This window comes from Aquarana catesbeiana, linkage group LG04 (assembly GCF_042186555.1).
Source record: "Aquarana catesbeiana isolate 2022-GZ linkage group LG04, ASM4218655v1, whole genome shotgun sequence".
NCBI classification, from domain to species: domain Eukaryota; kingdom Metazoa; phylum Chordata; class Amphibia; order Anura; family Ranidae; genus Aquarana; species Aquarana catesbeiana.
Genome location: NC_133327.1, coordinates 417,957,667 through 417,980,352, shown reverse-complemented (window position 1 = coordinate 417,980,352; position 22,686 = coordinate 417,957,667). Strand labels below are relative to the sequence as shown.

Below are 22,686 nucleotides of genomic sequence, written 5' to 3'. Positions count from 1 at the left end.
GCCTGTGATATATGTATGCACACAGCAAGGAAAGGACATCAAGGTTGAACCATATCTGCAGACCACTTAAAGCAGGCCTAATTAGAAAAATGGATAGTGTTAGGGGTCTTGCTGTTGTTAACTGGGGCCAGATATGGTAGTTTATGCCTATACTTACTTGATGGTATCTGCTGTAAGAAAAGATTCTCATAGCTGTACATTCACAGGTATATAGTACCGGTGCTGGGATGAAAAAGGGATAAAAGTAACAGTGGATCCTATATGAAATATAAAGGAAAAAAGGAAGATCAGAAAGGTAGGGAAATGGAAGCTTTAAAATGTACTTGGGCACAGGTGAGGCTAGTGAAAAGGAATCTGTTACCTAATTCATCATGAAGCACACCGTGTTGCTTGAGAAAATCAGTGTTAACCACCAGAGTAAGAGGCCGGTCCAAAATAAGTTCTAAAAAGTATGTAAAGGAATAATAAATAATTCATGTAAACAACATGAAGTCAGGGTGTTGTGAAAGGCAGAAGTTTACCTTGTAGCTGTGTGCAGAGCGAATGCAGGCACGTCCCTCGTCCATGGGAACTGAGGGACTGGCCGGTTACTCATATACCCCCCACACCTGATCAGATGATGATCAGGTGTGCGGACGCTAAACGAGGGGTAGCCACGGCTGTGCACTGCACGGTGCCTAGGAACTACGAGTTGTTGACAATCAACTTTTTGTGCATTGGCAACCACAGCCTCCCAGACACTGTTCAGAGAGGTCTACTATTTTCTAATATCTAATATCTAATATCCTGTTAAAAAAGAGCCCACAAGTTCTCAATAGGGTTTAGGCCAGGTGAGGAAGGGGGCCGTGTCATCATTCTTTCTTCTTTAAGGCCTTTACTGGCTAGCAATGCAGTGGAGTACTTCGATGCATGCGATGGAGCATTGTCTTGCACAAATATCATGGTCTTCTTGAAAGATGCAGACTTTTTCCTGTCCCACTGCTTGAAGAAAGTGTCTTCTAAAAACTGGCAGTAGGTTTGTGAGTTGATTTTGAGCTCATCTTCAACCCGAAAAGGTCCAACTAGCTCATCTTTAATAATATCAGCCTATACCCCATCTCCACCTTACTGGCATCTGAGTCGAAGTAGAGCTCTGTGTCCTTTACTGATTCAGCCACAGGCCCATCCATCTGATCTGTCAAGAGTCACTCTCATCTCAAAGCATAAAAGCTTTGGAAACTCTGTCTAAAGATATTTCTTGACCCAGTCATGTATCTTGTTCATTGGTGGTCAGGTTTCAGCCTCCCTTACATTGGCCATGTCTCTGAGCACTGTACACCTTGTACTTCTGGGCACTTCAGGTAGGTTGCAGTTCTGGAATATGACAGCAATGGAGGATGTGTCCCTGGTAGCTTCATGTTTAATTCTTCTTAAATCTTTGACGGTTATTTTGCGTTTTTTTTTTTTTTCTCAACTAGTTTCTTATGGCCCTGTTGACTAATTGCAACAAAACCTTTGGTTCTGTGATACCTATTAGCTTACCAATTTCAAGAGAGCTGCATCCCTCTGAAATATCTTTTACAATTTTTGACTTTTCAGAGTCAGTTAAATCTTTTTTTTGGCCCATTTTTCCTGAGGAAAAGAAGCTGCCTAATAATTATGCACACCTTGATATAGGGTGCTGATCTCTTTAGACCACATCCTCCTTCATTACACAAATACACATAACCTGATATGCTTAAATCCAATAAGCATTCAAGTTTATACAGCTTGGGATTGCACAGTATGCATAAAAATTATGATTTGGTCAAAATACTCACTTGCCTAATAATTTTGCACACACTGTATTTAAGCCAGACAACTCCCTGAAGCACTCCAGTTGAGAGGGAGAGCTTGGCAAACAGCAGAACCATATCCAAAGACTCAGTATACTGTACCTGAGGCCCTGGCCCAAGTGATCTGCCAAAGCATCAGGGCCTTGGTCAAACCTAGGTGACCTAGTGACTGTAAACATAGTGCAGGCATCTGATTCTGTCATCCTGTCCACTGGACCATGAGATAAGGGAGTATGGAATATGGTCACCAGTTCAAGCCAGTGGAGGGAGAAACTACAACAGAGGTAGAGGTCCACTTCCCCGAAAAGCCTCCGTACGGAACTACTTTCTTGTGAAAAAATGAGGGGCTACCAAAAGCTGTTTTGAACATCCCCAGTACTTGTATTCAAGCTGCAAGATAGGTAGGGTAAGGAAAACCCTAGCAGGATATGATGGCTTGTGATTAACCTTGCCCCCACATTTATAACTGCACTAACACCCCCCCCCCCAAAAAAAAACACCTTTAAACTAAAACAACCAAATATCCACATTGCAAACATTCAAGCCTACAGAGGGGGGAGGGGGGACCAATACTCAGATTGTTGGTAAAAAAAAAACACAGCTTCACCTTAAACTCCCCATAAGGAACAAATCTTACCATTAACATGTAGTGGGCATGAAACAATCCTGTGGATAGGTCTTTCCCCAAGAACTGCACCAATGTCCTGTGGAGATGAAGACCAACCGCAGGTATATATACCTCTTGAATGATGGACTAATACAAGTGTCTCCACTTGGTCCATACAATTGCATGGACTGCGTGGCTTCCGATGTCCTCAACACGCATGTACGCGGGCGTGATGACGCACTTGCCGTGTCCTTAATGCCTTACAGCGTGTGCACGCGGGCCTAATGACGCACTTCTGGTTCCAGGCTTACGCGGTGTAGCTGGACGGAAACCAAAGGGGTACCACCTCGGAGGACAACTGCTGACACAGCTTTTCCATTCAAGCCCCTAGGAGAACAGGGGCCACCGGAGCCACTTTGCCACTTCGCCACAAGGAGAAGTGAACCCATCTAGGCAGAGCAAAAAGGCCCAGATCAAATTTTATGGGCCTTACTGTGTGGGGTGAAATTGGACCAACAGCTCCCATGTCGCATTTACCAAAGTGGGTAGAAAATACCAAGGGACCACAAATACACAAAAATACATTTTTAAAATATAAAACGTTCCTTAGCCTAAACTACTGTATGAAAAATGGAGAAAGAAAGACCCACTTCTGGGAATCTATATCTACTTTCATGTTGCCCAGCAGAATTATGCAGGGTATTTTTGCTATCAACAACTGCATATTTTAGGATTCAAAAATTAGTAACCCCAATATTTTGATGGAACTTTACAGATACATGAGGTGGGGGAAGAAAAAAAAGGGTGAACATTCTGGGTAAAATGTGTTTTTTAAATATATACCTAAATATATTATGTATAACCTAGCTTTCTTTTAGTCCTCCTATTAGAGCTAAAGCCTTCTAATGCCCTGTACACACGACCAGTTTTGCCATCGGAATAAACTCTAAAGGTTTTTACGACGGGATTCCGCTCAAGCTGTCTTGCATACACACGGTCACACCAAATTCCAACCGTCAACAACACGGTGACGTACAACACGTACAACGGGACTATAAAATGGAAGTTCAATACCCAGGGTGCCACCCTTTGGGCTCCTTCTGCTAATCTAAATGTTAGTAAAAGTTTGAAAGACGATTCGCGCTTTTCAGCTTTCGTAGATATTTTATTTTCTGAAAATACATGCCTATGTGTTTTTCTACAAAAAGGACAGTTTGTGAGTAGGCAGGTACATTTCAAAAAGACAATGTCAAATTAACAAGGGACACCAACCTCCTTGAGGTTAAAAAATACAAAATAATAATGTTATTATGGTAACTTGACACACAAAAAAAATGATATATGGAGATCACTAGAAAATATTTTTCAATAATCCAAAAAAAAGGAGATCTTGATGAAATAAAAAAAAAATGACTATAAAAAATAATCCTAAACATTATTATGGAGATCTGGCTTTTAGAAAATAAAAGATTATTCGTGAGATCACGAGAAATAATAAAGAAATACGTTTGTGAGAACTGTGTGAATATGAGCAGCAAAACAACTTCATTGTTCTAGCATTATAAAGAACAAAAGAATGTGCTGCATTAAAAGATCACAGAATTTGCAGCATGAGGAATGTGCTATCTCTATAACGAACGCTAGTTTTACCACACGAGCGCTTCCGTCTTGTACTTGCTTCAAAGCATGCGTAATTTTTGGTACGTCGGAACAGCATACAGACGAGCGGTTTTCCCGATAGGAATTTGTTCCGTCAGAAAAGTATAGAGCATGTTCTCTATCTAAGTCGATCTGAATTTGACGTAAAAAGTCCGATGGGGCATACACACGGTCGGAATATACGATGAAAAGCTCCCATCAGACTTTTTGTGTCGGAAATTCCGACCATGTGTACGGGGCATTAGAGAGGCTGATAATTCTCAGTGGTATTGCAGCCCCAGGATGTAAATCCAATGTAGTTCTTTTTGAAGTAGAACCTTATTCCAGTCACCTCCCCTGTTAGAGTACATGTACCTATCTAATGCCACAAATGCCACCTATCTAATGCCTATTCTGTATATATGAGTTCTAGCAACATGACTTCCCAATGTTAGAGATTACCAATTTGCATAGAATAAAGGTGCTTGTACATTCCTTCTCCAAAACTCGTGTTGGGTCTTTCCTACAAAGTAGGACCTGCATTCGCGCTTGATAAGGTAAACGCCTTTTAGTATTGCAATTTAAAAAAATGCTTAGACTCAAACCGCTCTCCATTAGGTAGCCTAAAACCTATTTGGGCACATATTGACAATATGGGCAGTTTCCACATGGGAAGGTACCTTTCAATTTTCATGGGTCTCCACTGTTTTTATACTAGTAGCAGACAGTCCTTTTACGGAAATCATCCTTTTAAAAGTAATGGCTGGTATGTCGGAGATAAATTCCCTTAAGTTCGGATCATCTTTTAGAATGGACCAATATTTAGTAATTTATTTTTTTGATCTTCTCATGCTCATTTGAAAATATCAAAATAATTCTAGCTGTATGGTCCTCTCTTCTCTTTTTTTTGTCCAAAGATCAATTTTTCTCTATCTTGGCAGCTAGCCCTATTAAAGGCTTTCTTTAGCAAGGTTTTGATATACCCTCTATTTAATAATCGTGCTGTTAACTTGTCCGCCTCAGCCTGAAAGTCTGACTGGTTCGTAAGAAATTGGCTATAGGTAATAGATTTTTTAACACATATGGTTGAAAAATTTGCGCATGCAGGATTGTGTTTCCTGCAGGTTCCTTTCTATATAAACTCATATATAGTTGTTCATTTGGCCCCCTCTTTACGTGTGTGTCCAAATAACAAATCGTTTTTCTATCAAACGTCATTGTAAAGAATAGGTTAAAATTGTTGACATTCATCAGTTCCCAACATTTTTTCAGCAACTCCTCTGGACCTTCCCAGATCATAAAAATGTTGTCTACATATCTATACCATGTCAAAATATGACATGTATAGATTGACAGATCATCCTCAGACAGGAAGGATTGTTCCCACTCCCTCAGGTACAAACTGGCATAGGATGGCGCACATTATGTGCCCATTGCGATGCCCTGTACCTGGAGGTAGTGGGACCCTTTAAACATAAAATATTGCTGTGCAGAATAAAACCCAGCATTTGTAAAATAAACTTGTTGAAGGACCAATCAAAACTACTTCTTTGTCTCCGAATGTGCCTGATGGCGCCCAATCCCTTTCTCATGTGGTATAGAGTTGTATAGACATTCTACTTTGATTGTGACTGTCAGAAACCATGAACCCGACTGAGACAGAAGTACAGTTAAATCACACTTGTTTATTAATAAAAATAAAAAGGTAAATAGAGTAAGCATAGCCAGAGTCCAGTAACCGGATCGGGGTAGTCAGCCAAGCCAGAGTTCAGTAACCAGATCGGGTAATCAGCCAGGCCAGAAGTCAGGGATTCAAGTGGAGGAACAGCAAGCAGGATAAAGAGCCAGAAGGGAAGTCAGCAAGCCAGTCTTTAAACAGGAACGCAAGAGATGGTTTCTTGTGATGTGACCAAGGCGAAGGCAGGAAAGAAGTGAGCTGGACGTCTTTAAGTAGGCGGGACTGACGAGCAGATCCACAACAGCTGGTTAACTGTGGAGAGAGAAGAGAGCTGGCAATTAGCCGACAGCTGAGCGGCCAGCTCAGAGAAGGAAGGGCTGAGCCAGCCCTGACAGTGACTAAGAAAGCTGAAGTCAGAATCACTAGATTTTCGAAAAGTTGTAAAAAGTGGATTGTGGCTTTAATATATGAGCGGAGACCGGTAACATGGGATCTTTAAATATAGGTCAATCATTTGACTCGATTTTTAGTCAATCTCCTATTGCTTGAAGTTATTGGTCTCCTAGGTGGCTTTTGCGGGATTTTATGGATTTTCGGGAGCAAATAGGTGGGTACCCTAGGGTGTTTCGTTCTGATATATTCCCATGTTTTTTTGTCTCATTCTTGATCTCAGGGCATCATCAGCTAAATTATAGAATTCCATATTGAATTTACTAACAACTAACGCAGAAATTTCCTCACAATTTGTTTTATTTTTCTAACGATTTTGAAGTGCCATCCTTTCATTTGTCTGTAAGTTTTGTGTGATATCTAGTTTAAATTGTTTGTTAACCCCAAAAAAGAAAGATCCTGCTCCTTTAAAGCATGTTATACAGAACAGTGCTTGTGCTGTGTCATTTAGCCCCCTGTAACACCTAAAAAACCTGGCTGATCCTGCCAATTTCTGCCCTCCCCCTGTAAACTGACCACGGTTTATCATGGCTGCTGAGCCCTGACACAGTGGTCAGTTTATGTGCCTTTGTCATTCGCAGCCCTGCTCTCTGTCTCCTCTGTCCTCCTCTCCCCTCCCCTACCTGTCTGTGAGCTCCATGTCCGTGTCCGCCCCCTCCCCTTCTGTGGCTTAAATTAGAGTACAATTTACATTATCCTTTTGGTTGAAAAATGCAGCTATATACCTTGTTTACAGAGCGCTGATCGGCGATCATATGACCCACTATCTTTCTCCTCACTCGCATGACAGCTGCAGCAGGCAAGGCTGCCTCTCTCCTCCTCCTCCCCATCTGATTGATGTCAGCGGGGGATCCTTTTCCCCGCCCGCTATAGCTGTCATGCGAGAGAGGAGAAAGATGGTGGGACACGTGATCACAGATCTGCTCTCTGTAAACAAGGTATATAGCTACATTTTTTTTATAAAGCACAGTCACAGGGGGACATTAGATTCATCAACCAAGAGGATAATGTAAATTGTACCCTTTTTTATGGTGTCAAATTTGTCTATTGACTGGTTTGGACAGAAGGATAGACCAAGGAATAATACCCTAGCCTCATCCAGTGAAAAGACCTGTATGAGGACAAATTGATTATATTTAATCCTTGATTTTGCGCTTGGTGACATAGGGTTTGATCCCCTTTCCTATTTTCGGGCAATTCTGTGTTGGGTCTAAAAAAACATCCTCAGGTTTTTGTGTTTTAGATACTGCACCCAGATCCTTATGTGAGTAATTGCATTTTTGTGCAGAAGTTGATTTTCGAGAATGTGTTACCGTGTTTTTGGGCCCACCCATGTGTGTGTGTGTGTGGTATACCCACCACCAACAGCCTGATTGGACATATCCATATCTTGTGAATCATTAGTGCCCTTTTTTGAGGCTTGTGATGCTGTCCCCTCCTCCTTAGAACGTTTGAAAGGACGATCGTTCCTTTTCCTGAACCACACATCAGTCTGGGAAGAGGTTATGAAAGATGCAGATGATGAATCTGACAAATAGTTACCAAAATTGTCAGTATTATATGCAACATTATTCCTATGCTTGCTATTTGCATTTATATTTGTCCATTTGTAGGTTCGTCCTTCATTGAATGCCATCTTATCCCTCTAACATGCATTTTCTTTTTTATTGATTTATTGAACCGATCTAAATGTTCTAAACGATTGAAATCCTTCAACTTCTTATCATAGTACAGTACATAGTACAGTAAAATAGTAACAGCAGGAAATTGGGATTATGGTGGTGCTCATGTAAAGAAACATACATGGGTAGTAAAATTTTAAATTTTATTACATAAAATATCAACATAGAGGTAGGGTTCAATAAAATGGTTGACAGATCATATTGAGCAATATTTTTACTGGTTGCTGATGTCCATAAGACAGAGGTGGTCAGCAGTAGATGTTATATCTCAACATTTTTCGCCAGCATTGGCTTCTTCGGGGGATTATTTATAGACCACCAATCTCCATACAGCTCTAGTAATAATAAGAATACAAATAATGATGGTAATCAATTATAAAAGATTTCTCATCATATATAAAAATGTATATGTAGACAAAAAAGGGGGAACATAAGAAACATTTGTCACGGTTCAAAAACACCCCCATTCCCACCAAACTTACCCAAGGAGCACCAAATGAGGGCCCCAGGCCAATCCGCAATGGAAAGCAGGGGAGGCTGTGCGTGACTACAGGGGGCATAAAAGAACCAGGCTACAGGCAGAAAGGAAGGAATGATATTTAGTATGTCATATTGGGCATAAATCAATATCTAATGTAAGGGCTAACATAGCCTCAACGCGTACTTGCTATGCTTATAGAGAGTAGCGCTAAAAAACACATGTGTCATAAGAACAGAATGTCTCTGTATTCATAGACTGGTGTCCCAATGGTGACGTATAGTCAAAGAAACATGATAATCCGCAATGGATAAATACACGGTGTAACAGTCCCTTCTGCTTCCCAAATCTCAGTTCAGATGTCATCAAACTCATGAAAGGATGGGGTACGCTTACCGGAACTGTTGGATTCTACTGCCATAAGCATAGAATCAATCGAGCTGTGTGCCACCCTGGGCAAGTGAGTGTAGTAGTTGAAGGCAGATGGAGCCTCTATGAGGCCTGGATGTCACCTCTGGATACACGGGAAATGGATCAAAACCTGGTTCCAAGGTTGAAGATGTTTTCTCAATTCCCGAAAGTATATGGAAAAGAAAAGGGATGCCTCCACATGGTGTAAATCCGGGTAATTTATTTACTAAAAAACCGCTATACATAAAAGTGATCACAGATATAAAAAAGGCAGTGTACAGGGTATAAAAACCGCCCTACGCGTTTCGATCAACAGACCTTCAACAGGGGCATAGAAAACCCTCATAATACTGCCCTGATTTATAAAATAGTATAAAATTACTAAGTAATTACAGGACCAATCAGCTGTGGGAACTTTAACAATAATGAATCTTATTGGACGGGGGGAGGGTCCCATAATGGGATGTGAAAAGCCCTCTCCTGGAGTCCAATCAATACAGACATAATAGAATATGATTACAAACTTAAGAATCTATCCACCAATGATATCACTAAATTTCATGACCTTACTGGAATCCTAAGTGTGCGTCTCGTGCTGGGAGCCCGGGAAGCCCACAAACCTGAGCATGTGACGCTGACTTACGGAAATGTGTGCCCGGCGTGGGGGTTGCTTAGCAACCCCACACGCTGTGTCAGGAAAGCCCGCGAAACACCCAACACGTGTTTACGGAGCCGTCACGTGGCAATCAACTGCTCTCTCATGTGATGACTGACGTCACTCGCATGAGGAGAGTGTTGCCAGGTAACGGCGTGCGCCCTGTCAAGTCAAGTGCTCATCCTCCCGCTATGAGCACTTGACGCTCAGCTGGTCTCCAACATGACCGCTGACGTCAGTTCAACTAAGGAAGCGTGTCTGCGTGCTGGGAACACTGGCGCACGACTGATCTTCCATGTGTCAGCCGACGTCAGTTAAACAAAGGAAACATGTCAGTTTGTAAGTTCAACACATACATCTTGCTGAGAAAACGTAGTGTGATCACCCTGAGAGTAGCACATGATTATTTTCGGAACCCAATGGATAAAATGAAAATAAAAATGAAAATGAATTGTAAAATAAAATAAAAAAGGGGGGTTGGACAAGGCCAAAATGTAAACGTACTATACCATATCATCCCTCATATTTGATTCTAAAAATGGGGTATCTCACAAATCCAGAACCGATGGTATGTGGGCACTGGATGAAATAAAGAGTGTAAAAGCATTGAGTAAAAATGTAAAAGAACATAAATGGACCCATTGTAGGTCTAGATACTGTAAAATAAGGGGAAAAAAAATATGGGATGGAAAAAATACTGAAAAATAAAAATAAATATAAAATACAAAATAAAAAATAAAAACTAGGAGAGATTAATAAATGAGTTCAGATCCCACTCAACATTGAGCCCAAACGGAAAATAAGATCTGAGCTCATGTATCCAGTACGTCTCTAACTTAGAGACCCCCCTTAGGCGGGACTCCCCCCACCAATGGGGGACAAACTTATCAATCACTTGAAATGTACTACCCTTAGGGTCCTTGTTATGATGAAGTAGGTAATGTCGGGGTACCGTATGCTTATCTTTGCCACCTTTTATGCCAGCAATGTGTTCGTTCATGCGTATGGTAAACGTTCTAGTGGTCCTACCCACATATTGCTTTTTGCATGGGCAAGTAAGCACATATACCACATATTGAGTGGTACAGGTAGCGAACTCTCTCATGTAATAAATACGCAGAGTGGTAGTAGAACTAAAAGTGTCAGTTTTACGTCTCACTGTGGTATTGTGTGCGCACACGTTACATCTGCGGCATGGATAAAAGCCTTGGCATTGTTGAAAGAAAGAGACTTTCTTGGGGGGGTCTATAATGTTGGGGGCAATTTGTCCTTGTATGGAACGGGCACCTCTAAAAATAACCCCAGCATTTTCAGGTAGCGCAGGACCCAGGAGTCTATCACTCCTAAGTACTCCCCAATGTTTTTTGAAAATGGCCTTAATTTCTTTAGACTGGGTGGAATACGTAGTGAAGAAGGACCATTTAGCTCTAGAATCTGAGGTAATGATGGAACGTTCAACAAACGTAGAATTCCTGTCAATCTGGGAGACTTTATTAATTTCAGCGTCTAATTCCCCTGCGTTATATCCCTTAGCCACAAATCTATCTTTCAATATGTGGGATTGAGCGTAATAATCAGAAATATTAGAGCAATTGCGGCGCAGTCCTAAAAACTGGCTGCGTGGAACAGACCGTAGCCACTGAGAATGGTGGCAACTGTCCGACGGGATATACCAGTTACGGTCTGTGGGTTTAAAATAAGTTTTAAACTCCAAATGTTGATCCACTATCATAATTTCTAAATCCAGAAAATGAATAGAGTTTGTGCTAGCCTCATAACTAAGAGATATCCCGCGGTCATTCGAATTGAGAACTGTCATGAAACAATCCAGAGACTCGCGGTTTCCATGCCATAGGAGGAGGATGTCGTCAATATACATAACCCAGAGAACTAATTCTGGTCTCTGGGAGGCATAGACGACATCCTCCTCCCATTGGGCCATGAAAAGCTTGGCCAAACTGGGGGCAAATTTGGCCCCCATGGCCACACCTTTTTGTTGTACATAAAACTGATTCTGGAACCAAAAATAGTTGTGGCTCGTGGCAAACCGCAAGAGTTGCATAATAAAGTTCCGCTGTAGTAACGGCAAGCTGTTATTTGAAGATAGATATTTTTCGACTGCATTAAACCCCAAATGATGTGGTATACATGTATATAGGGCGGCCACATCGGCTGTGACCAGGAAAGTTCCTTCATTTAATTTTACATTTTCAAGACATTTAATAACATCCCTAGTATCCTTGAGGTAGGATGGGATGGATTGGACCAGTGGTTGAAGGTAAAAATCTACATGTCTCCCTATCCTCGAAGTAACCGAGTCTATCCCACTGACAATGGGTCTGCCAGGGGGACAGACTAGGTCCTTGTGGACCTTAGGGAGATAATATATCGCAGGGATCCGCGGAACAAGAGGCACGAGATAGCCTATCTCCTTTTTATTGAGAATCCCCAAAGAGAACCCTTTGTTGACTAATTCAACTAAGGCTCGTTTGTACTGAAGGGTTGGATTGTAGTTAATAGGGGTATAGGTTTCTCGATCTTGGAAAATCCTGTGCATCTCTTTGATGTAATCCTCTTTGTTTAAGACCACAATCCCCCCACCTTTATCTGCAGGTCTTATGATAAGGTAATTCCTATCACATAGTTCTTTAAGTCCAGTTCTAATCTGTGGGTCCATGTGGACCCTCGTTTTACAACTGGAAAGTTTGTCTAAGTCTTGTAAGACTAGACTTTTGAAAACCTGGAGCGAAGGGGCTAAATTTCCTGGGGGGTTAAATAATGATGGATTGGTTAGTCCAGAGTGTACATATTCTGTATGTCCAGAAGTATGGTTCACCGTGGAGGGAAAGGAAGGTTGGCTCAAAAAGTGTCTTTGTATACTTAGTTTTCTAGTAAACTTTAACACATCGATAAATGTGGCGAATTTGTTCAAAGGTCTTGGGGGAACAAACTTAAGTCCCTTGTCCAGAACTGATTTCTCAGCTTCGGTCAAGTGGACAGTACTGAGATTGAAAATCCAGTGCCTCTCAAACTCTTTTTCTTTTTGCTTCTAGCCTTCCACCCCCCTCTGGTCCCTCTTTTCCTTCTTGGTAGCCAAAAAGGCTTTCTGTGGGTCTCTGAAAACCCGATCTGTAGTCAAAACCGTTTTGGTTATAATTGTAAGGGGACCTATTGTATACATCCTCCTCCCTATCATATTGGGGATAATTCTCGTGATACCCATCCTGCAATGGTTGTTCTTGTAGAGGTAAGTAGCGATTTTGGGTATGAATAGGAGTCTCGTAAGGGTGATCGCGATTATGTGATCTAGATCTTTGGTTACCCACCCCCTTACGCCCATTATATGGGGAAGGCCCAGAGGCCCCTTGATAAAGTGGGCCAACTGGGTACCCCCGTGAATAGCCTCTACCTCTATTGTTTGGTCCTCCCCCCTATAACTGGGGGGGGCTGTGCAGGGAGTAGTGGACGTTGAGGGACATTTCTAGGATTCCTAGAATTGTTATGTTTGGAGTCAAGGGGGCGTCTAGGAGTTTGGTAAGATGGCCCCAAACCTCCCCCTGTATTATGTGGTGGTTCATATACTAATCTCCTATCTGGATAGTTTTTAATTGGATGTTGAGTCTCAGCTGAAGGAGGCCCATTTTCTAAAGAGGCAGAAGAAGCCATCTTTTTTTGCCAATTAAAAACCATATGAGAACTGTAGTCAGAAAAGTCCCTATTGTATTTCTTTTGTTTTTAATTTTTTTGGTCCTTCTCCTCCTTCTCCAAGGTATTTTTCAGAGTGGAGGAAAGGGAAATATACTCAGCCGTGGTCCTGTGTACAGCCAATTTGTCCTTTAGATCTTTAATTTCTTGATCAATTAAGGACAACTTGGTCCGTTTTCTTTTAATCAGAAAATCTAAAAGTTGAATACCTACATCGTTAAAATATTTAAACCATGATTCAACATCAGGTTCATCCTGCTGGGGAAAAACATCCCAGCGGAGACCCCTGGGTACCATCTTTTCTCTAATATATTGTTCGAGAAAGGCTGTATCCCATTGGAGGTGGATTTCACTTATCATCGGGTTTTTGAGCCTCATAAAAAGACCTCCTATTTTGGAATCTGGATTGGTAACAACAAACACACCTTCTGGGTTTAAGGACCTAGCGGTCCTATAATCAAAAACATCCATGTGAAAAACACGTGCAATAAAATTACAGGTGAAAAAAAGGAAGCTGCAAAAAACAAAAAAGTCAAAATGTACAATGGAAAGGAAAATGATTAATGCGCTACCTGGAAAGAAAAACAAAAGCTGCTACAAACCATGTGACTAAAATGTGTACCTATGTTCAATAAATTGTAGCGCTGTAATCATAGACTGGTGTCCCAATGGTGACGTATAGTCAAAGAAAACATGATAATCCGCAATGGATAAATGAACGGTGTAACAGTCCCTTCTGCTTCCCAAATCTCAGTTCAGATGTCATCAAACTCATGAAAGGATGGGGTACGCTTACCGGAACTGTTGGATTCTACTGCCATAAGCATAGAATCAATCGAGCTGTGTGCCACCCTGGGCAAGTGAGTGTAGTAGTTGAAGGCAGATGGAGCCTCTATGAGGCCTGGATGTCACCTCTGGATACACGGGAAATGGATCAAAACCTGGTTCCAAGGTTGAAGATGTTTTCTCAATTCCCGAAAGTATATGGAAAAGAAAAGGGATGCCTCCACATGGTGTAAATCCGGGTAATTTATTTACTAAAAAACCGCTATACATAAAAGTGATCACAGATATAAAAAAGGCAGTGTACAGGGTATAAAAACCGCCCTACACGTTTCGATCAACAGACCTTCAACAGGGGCATAGAAAACCCTCAGAACACTGCCCGGATTTATAAAATAGTATAAAATTACTAAATAATTACAGGACCAATCAGCTGTGGGAACTTTAACAATAATGAATCTTATTGGACGGGGGAAGGGTCCCATAATGGGATGTGAACAGCCCTCTCCTGGAGTCCAATCAATACAGACATAATAGAATATGATTACAAACTTAAGAATCTATCCACCAATGATATCACTAAATTTCATGACCCTACTGGAATCCTAAGTGTGCGTCTCTTGCTGGGAGCCCGGGAAGCCGGCAAACCTGAGCACGTGACGCTGACCTCCAGAAATGTGTGCCCGGCGTGGGGGTTGCTTAGCAACCCTGCACGCTGTGTCAGGAAAGCCCGCGAAACACCCAACAGGTGTTTACGGAGCTGTCACGTGGCAATCAACTGCTCTCTAATGTGATGACTGACGTCACTCGCATGAGGAGAGTGTTGCCAGGTAACGGTGTGTGCCCTGTCCTGGCTCGGGGAATCCTCCTGCTACGAGCACCTGACGCTCAGCTGGTCTCCAACATGACCGCTGACGTCAGTTCAACTAAGGAAGCGTTTCTGCGTGCTGGGAACACTGGCGCACGACTGATCTTCCATGTGTCAGCCGACGTCAGTTAAACAAAGGAAACATGTCAGTGTGTAAGTTCAACACATACATCTTGCTGAGAAAACGTAGTGTGATCACCCTGAGACTAGCACATGATTAGTATCGGACCCAATGGATAAAATGAAAATAAAAATGAATTGTAAAATAAAATAAAAAAGGGGGGTTGGACAAGGCCAAAATGTAAACGTACTATACCATATCATCCCTCATATTTGATTCTAAAAATGGGGTATCTTACAAATCCAGAACCGATGGTATGTGGGCACTGGATGAAATAAAGAGTGTAAAAGCATTGAGTAAAAATGTAAAAGAACATAAATGGACCCATTGTAGGTCTAGATACTGTAAAATAAGGGGGAAAAAAAAAAAATTATGGGATGGAAAAAATACTGAAAAATAAAAATAAATATAAAATACAAAATAAAAAATAAGAACTAGGAGAGATTAATAAATTAGTTCAGATCCCACTCAACATTGAGCCCAAACGGAAAATAAGATCTGAGCTCATGTATCCAGTACGTCTCTAACTTAGAGACCCCCCTTAGGCGGGACTCCCCCCGCCAATGGGGGACAAACTTATCAATCACTTGAAATGTACTACCCTTAGGGTCCTTGTTATGATGAAGTAGGTAATGTCGGGGTACCGTATGCTTATCTTTGCCACCTTTTATGCCAGCAATGTGTTCGTTCATGCGTATGGTAAACGTTCTAGTGGTCCTACCCACATATTGCTTTTTGCATGGGCAAGTAAGCACATATACCACATATTGAGTGATACAGGTAGCGAACTCTCTCATGTAATAAATACGCAGAGTGCTAGTAGAACTAAAAGTGTCAGTTTTACGTCTCACTGTGGTATTGTGTGCTACCTAAGGGTAGTACATTTCAAGTGATTGATAAGTTTGTCCCCCATTGGCGGGGGGGAGTCCCGCCTAAGGGGGGTCTCTAAGTTAGAGACGTACTGGATACATGAGCTCAGATCTTATTTTCCGTTTGGGCTCAATGTTGAGTGGGATCTGAACTCATTTATTAATCTCTCCTAGTTTTTATTTTTTATTTTGTATTTTATATTTATTTTTATTTTTCAGTATTTTTTCCATCCCATAATTTTTTTTTTTCCCCTTATTTTACAGTATCTAGACCTACAATGGGTCCATTTATGTTCTTTTACATTTTTACTCAATGCTTTTGCACTCTTTATTTCATCCAGTGCCCACATACCATCGGTTCTGGATTTGTGAGATACCCCATTTTTAGAATCAAATATGAGGGATGATATGGTATAGTACGTTTACATTTTGGCCTTGTCCAACCCCCCTTTTTTATTTTATTTTACAATTCATTTTTATTTTTATTTTCATTTTATCCATTGGGTTCCGATACTAATCATGTGCTAGTCTCAGGGTGATCACACTACGTTTTCTCAGCAAGATGTATGTGTTGAACTTACACACTGACATGTTTCCTTTGTTTAACTGACGTCGGCTGACACATGGAAGATCAGTCGTGCGCCAGTGTTCCCAGCACGCAGACACGCTTCCTTAGTTGAACTGACATCAGCGGTCATGTTGGAGACCAGCTGAGCGTCAGGTGCTCGTAGTGGGAGGATTCCCCGCGCCCCGACAGGGCGCATGCCGTTACCTGGCAACACTCTCCTCATGCGAGTGACGTCAGTCATCACATGAGAGAGCAGTTGATTGCCACGTGACGGCTCCGTAAACACGTGTTGGGTGTTTCGCGGGCTTTCCTGACACAGCGTGCGGGGTTGCTAAGCAACCCCCACGCCGGGCACACATATTTCCGGAAGTCAGCGTCACATGCTCAGGTTTGCCGGCTTCCCGGGCTCCCAGCACAAGACGCACACTTAGGATTCCAGTAAGGTCATGAAATTTAGTGATATCATTGGTGGATAGATTCTTAAGTTTGTAATCATATTCTATTATGTCTGTATTGATTGGACTCCAGGAGAGGGCTGTTCACATCCCATTATGGGACCCTCCCCCCGTCCAATAAGATTCATTATTGTTAAAGTTCCCACAGCTGATTGGTCCTGTAATTATTTAGTAATTTTATACTATTTTATAAATCAGGGCAGTGTTATGAGGGTTTTCTATGCCCTTGTTGAAGGTCTGTTGATCGAAACGCGTAGGACGGTTTTTATACCCATTACACTGCCTTTTTTATATCTGTGATCACTTTTATGTATAGCGGTTTTTTAGTAAATAAATTACCCAGATTTACACCATGTGGAGGCATCCCTTTTCTTTTCCATATACTTTCGGGAATTGAGAAAATATCTTCAACCTTGGAACCAGGTTTTGATCCATTTCCCGTGTATCCAGAGGTGACATCCAGGCCTCATAGAGGCTCCATCTGCCTTCAACTACTACACTCACTTGCCCAGGGTGGCACACAGCTCGATTGATTCTATGCTTATGGCAGTAGAATCCAACAGTTCCGGTAAGCGTACCCCATCCTTTCATGAGTTTGATGACATCTGAACTGAGATTTGGGAAGCAGAAGGGACTGTTACACCGTTCATTTATCCATTGCGGATTATCATGTTTCTTTTTATACGTCACCATTGGGACACCAGTCTATGATTACAGAGACATTCTGTTCTTATGACACGTGTTTTTTAGCGCTACAATTTATTGAACATAGGTACACATTTTAGTCACATGGTTTGTAGCAGCTTTTGTTTTTCTTTCCAGGTAGTGCATTAATCATTTTCCTTTCCATTATGCTTATAGAGAGAGAGAGAGAGAGAGATTAGTACAGGGGTGACAGAAGAAACTCTAGTAATTGGATCGGTATATTGCTGTGTTGCTTTAAATAGCCGCTGACAAAAATACAAAATACATTTAAATTAGAGTGGCTCAATACTGTAGTAAACTCCACAGTTGCAAAAATCAATACATAGACATCAGGGTTCTTAAATAAGACAGATCTCATTGTCAGCCATTTTGTGTCAAAAAACCGGAGCAACCAAACCAAAGGGAGGGGATGGTGCAGATCATATACATACACAGTATCATGACCAGCATAGACAGACAACCAAAGGAACATAAATGTCTACAGTGAAACTTAAAAATTAAGACAAAAAGTGACATCCTAGATGGTGAGTTCACAATGCAATCAAAGTAATCCTCCACAGATGATAGTTGCCTGCAATACCATAGACGCATAACATGGTCGCCCCTGCTCTCCAGCTGATGGTGTGCTGGAGTGGCCAGCCTGATATACCCCCCACTCGCTCGGCGTCTGATGTCATCGCGCGAGTGCGGACAAAATGCGCCCACCCAGCAGGCGCCAGTGCAGATCCTCCGCTTGCCTACAGAACCCAGAATCCCAGGCAGTGGAACGGAGTGGATGGATCACATGATTCGAGCGTCGTTACCCAGGGATGGATGACACGAGCGGTGTCACCCAAGGGACGATGGACAAGCCATACAGCTATACAGTGTATGTGTCCTTAAAGTGGTTGTAAACCCTTGTGTGACATTTACCTATAAGTAAGCCTAGAATAAGGCTTACCTATAGGTAGTGGAGATCTCCTATTTCACTTGTGTGCCAATGTTGTCATCGGCCCATGCGCTGTGAAGAAACTGACCACCATGACGTTTCTTCCCCAAGCGTGTGCCGTGACTGACTGCTCCCGCTCGCATGTGTGGGAGTGACGTCACACGGCTCCGGCCAGTCACAGAGACGGAGTCCGCGGCCCCCCGAAGGAGGAGGGGCGAAGATAGACGCGACCTGCACAGGGGATGGCACGGGCTTCGTTTGCAGGTAGGTGTCATATAATGGGCTTGTATGCGATGCATGCTAGCCCATTATGCTTTTAATTTGCAGGCCTTGCGGGGATGAATTGATTGTGAACTCTTAGATTATCTTCCCATTCCTTTTTCAATTATGCGCTAACCTCCTTTAGTGTAGGGAAGATTTGAAATTCTTAGGCCTATTGGATTAAAATCCTCCTTTAACCACTTCAGCCCCGGAAGGATTTACCCCCTTCCTGACCAGAGCACTTTTTGCGATACGGCACTGCGTCGCTTTAACTGACAATTGCGCGGTCGTGCGACGTTGCACCCAAACAAAATTGACGTCCTTTTTTTCCCACAAATAGAGCTTTCTTTTGGTGGTATTTGACCACCTCTGCAGTTTTTAATTTTTGCGCTATAAGCAAAAAAAGAGCGTCAATTTTGAAAAAAAAGCAATATTTTTGACTTTTTGCTCTAATAAATATCCCCAAAAAATATAAAAAAAAAACAAATTTCTTTCTCAGTTTAGGCCGATATGTATTTTTCTACATATTTTTGGTAAAAAAAAAAAAAAAAATCGCAATAAGCATATATTGATTGGTTTGTGCAAAAGTTTTAGCGTCTACAAAATAGGGGATAGATTTATGGCATTTTTATTATTATTTTTTTTTTTTATTAGTAATGGCGGCGATCTGCGATTTTTTTTGACTGCGACATTATGGCGGACACATCGGAAACTTTTGACACTATTTTGGGACCATTGTCATTTATACAGCGATCAGTGCTATAAAAATGCACTGATTACTGTGTAAATGACACTGGCAGGGAAGGTGTTAAACACTAGGGGGCTATCAAGGGGTTAAGTGTGTCCTAGTTAGTGATTCTAACTGGGGGGGATTGCCTCACTAGAACATGACAAAGATCACTGCTCCCGATGACAGGGAGCAGTAGATCTATGTCATGTTGCTAGGCAGAACGGGGAAATGCCTTGTTTACAAAGGCATCTCCCTGTTCTGCCGCTCCATGACAAGATCGTGGGCCCCCGGCGGACATCGAGTCCGCGGGAGCGGTTGCGGAGTATGCGGCGGGCACACGTGCCCACAATGCTGTGATTTAAAGGGGACGTACCTGTACGCCCATTTGCCCAGCCGTGCCATTGTGCCTACATATATCGGTGTGTGCTGGTCGGCATGTGGTTAAATATGTTTCAAAGGCATTCCCATGCCAAAATAAGGCAGATTTTTTTTCCTAAAGTTTTAGTTAATTGTGAAGAGTAGAGATCAATCAGAGTCCAGACTCTATTTGTTCCTTTTTCTGAAAATCATTTTGGTAAGAAAGCACCTGAGTCTCCCATTCCTTTCCTGCATCACAAATAAATCCCAATATGCAGTCTAACAACCATATTCAAACATTAAACAGCATATTTTTTTATGCAAGGTTCTAAGAGAATGTCCCCCGCATTTGAAGAACAAATTGTGGAATGTTGGGTGTATTCTCCACCCAGGATTCATGCAACAGATATTTTTGTCCCTCATATGTGGGTTACTTGCCACCATCCCCAATGTATCGAATTGGGGTCACATGTGAACCTGTAGATGTTCACAATGTAAGTTGGAAAAGGTTATATGTGATCAAAAACATTTTTTTGGTAAAAACAGTATCTGAACATCTGTGTTTTTGACAATAATGTCATTATTTTGTAGTGTGGTACTTCCCTGATGAAGAACGTTAGATAATACATGTTCGAAACAAATTGGTTTCTTCCATTTTAAATGGGCTGTGGTGATGTCATCTCAGTCTGCAGATCACAACTGGTTGTGCCACTGTCTATTTAGTATTAATGTGACATTTATTGCTCCCTTATGTTCTTTATTTTCTGTAAATGTGTAATGTAATGCTGTCTTTTTAAGATAAGGCCAATGTTACTGGCCATTTTTATTGAATGTTAAAAGTATTTTTACACAACTTCCTATGCTCATGTGTTTGATTGCCGATAAAATCCCATAAGAGGTTTATAACCAATTCCAATTTGTATTCATTGATAGAATACATTGCTTACTCTGAATGGCTGAGCGCTGCTGTGGTAGATTCTACTGTGTTCTGGGTATGAGACAGGAATTCTTGTCTCAAATCCGGAACACGGTGCGGTATGCTTTATGTAGCCGCAGCTACATACAGTTTATACCGCACATCCAGCTTCCTCACATGTTAGTGAGGGACATAGTATGTAAAGTAAATCAAAAGATATGGAGTTCAGCTTTAGTAACAGGCATCCCAGTATTTTCCATCTTTATCAGGCACTTTTTATAGCATAGCAATAAAGAGTGCTAATATAAATGGGATGCAGCACTAAAAATGATCAAAAAAAGTGACAATAGTAAGTAGCATAAGAGAGGGGAATTATGAAACCCTCACTCATATAAACAAGTAAATACAAGTAGTGAAAAAAAAGTCCATAAAGCAGAATCCAACAAACATCGAATGTCCTCTGTGCTCAGTGATAGATGACAGACAGGTTTAGAAAACTGTGATGCTGATCCAGATTGGCAGCAAAATGAAACCATTATTGAAGCTGCTTCCCAGATAACACTGACCACTAAATTATAGGTGGTCAAAACAAGCACGGAGAGTTAAAGCTGAGTTCCACCCAAAAGTGGAACTTCCGCTTATTGGTCTCCTCCCCCCTCTGGTACCACATTTGACACCTTTCAAGGGGGAGGGGGGAACAGGGATCTGTTTTTGACAGGTCCCCTTCCCCACTTCCGGAGATGGCACCATCTCTCGGAAGTTCGGCCCCCCTCCTTTCTCCGCCAACAGGTCATTTAGAAAGCGCAGCAGGGAACCGGCTGTGAAGTTGAAAGGCTTCACTGCCGGGTTCCTTTACCGGCAGTGGATGCACCCTAGGCTGTCGACATTGCGGGCTACCTGGACAGGTAAGTGTCCATATATCAAAAATCAGCAGCTGCAGTATTTGTAGCTGCTGACTTTTAAGCACTCAAAGGTAAAAACAAGAAAAATGCTCTCATAGTGCAATATAGTATAAAATGTTTATTTGGCAAAAGAGACACTTACAAGATTCCAGGATAAAAAAGCTCAGCAAGTATCCAAAAAAGGACATGTGCGGCGCTCCTATGGGTTCCCCTCCGGGCATAGATTAAGCCGACCAGTCAGGGATGAACAACGTGATGACCTCGCTGTCGGCCCCACCCTACGCATTTCATTATAAATAACATTGTCTGGGGATGGTCTGAAGTGACACCTCATCACGTTGGCCGGTTATAAATAGAGCAGCAGCACCATCTTGACTGCTGGCCGCTGAATGTCCATACTGGGAGATAAAGTACATACTGAAATAGTGCCACCAGTGGAGGGAGGATAATGCATAATAAGAACCCGCAGTAGGATGCAAAATTATCTCCATGTAATGGAGAAAAAGAAGACACAATTAGCCTCCAAAGATGGAACCAGAAATTCAACCGAAGCAAAAGAAAATATTTATAAATATTTAAAAAAATAGAATTTTAGGTTCCAGCCAGAAAACATTGCTTAACAAAACATACTGTAAAACCCCCAAAAACACACACAAAATGATCCAATAAAAAACAATATATATAAAAAATAAAAAATATATTCAAATTTTTTTGTAAAAATACGCTATTATTAATAAAACATTTTAAGTCCCAATCGACTTTAAGACTTTATGTCAACAGGTCTCCAACCTAGTTATGGATCTAACCATATTATTATCCCTCTAATGAGGAGTGATTTTATCCAAAGCAAAAAACAAGGTACCCACTGGGTTTCCGCCATGATATTTGGCATAATGCCTAGATAAATTATAGTCCTTGAACCCTCGTTTAATATTAGCAACTTGTTCTGCTAGGCATAGTTGTAATGCACGTTTAGTGCATCCTATGCTGGCGACTATATATTATTTCTTAGCGCAGTGGTCCCCCCCCAATAAGTAGCGCTATTTAACTGAACTACCAGCTTATCATTTTGGTTGTGGTACACGGAGGTGAGTAATTTTCAACA

The 22,686-nt window shown here is 41.6% G+C and overlaps 1 protein-coding gene across 3 annotated transcripts in view; it reads left to right on the top strand.

Annotated features, from left to right (window-relative positions):
• Positions 1–22,686, top strand: part of AHI1 (Abelson helper integration site 1) — a 458,771-nt gene that overhangs the window by 178,481 nt on the left and 257,604 nt on the right. The gene's annotated exons all lie outside the window — the stretch shown is intronic.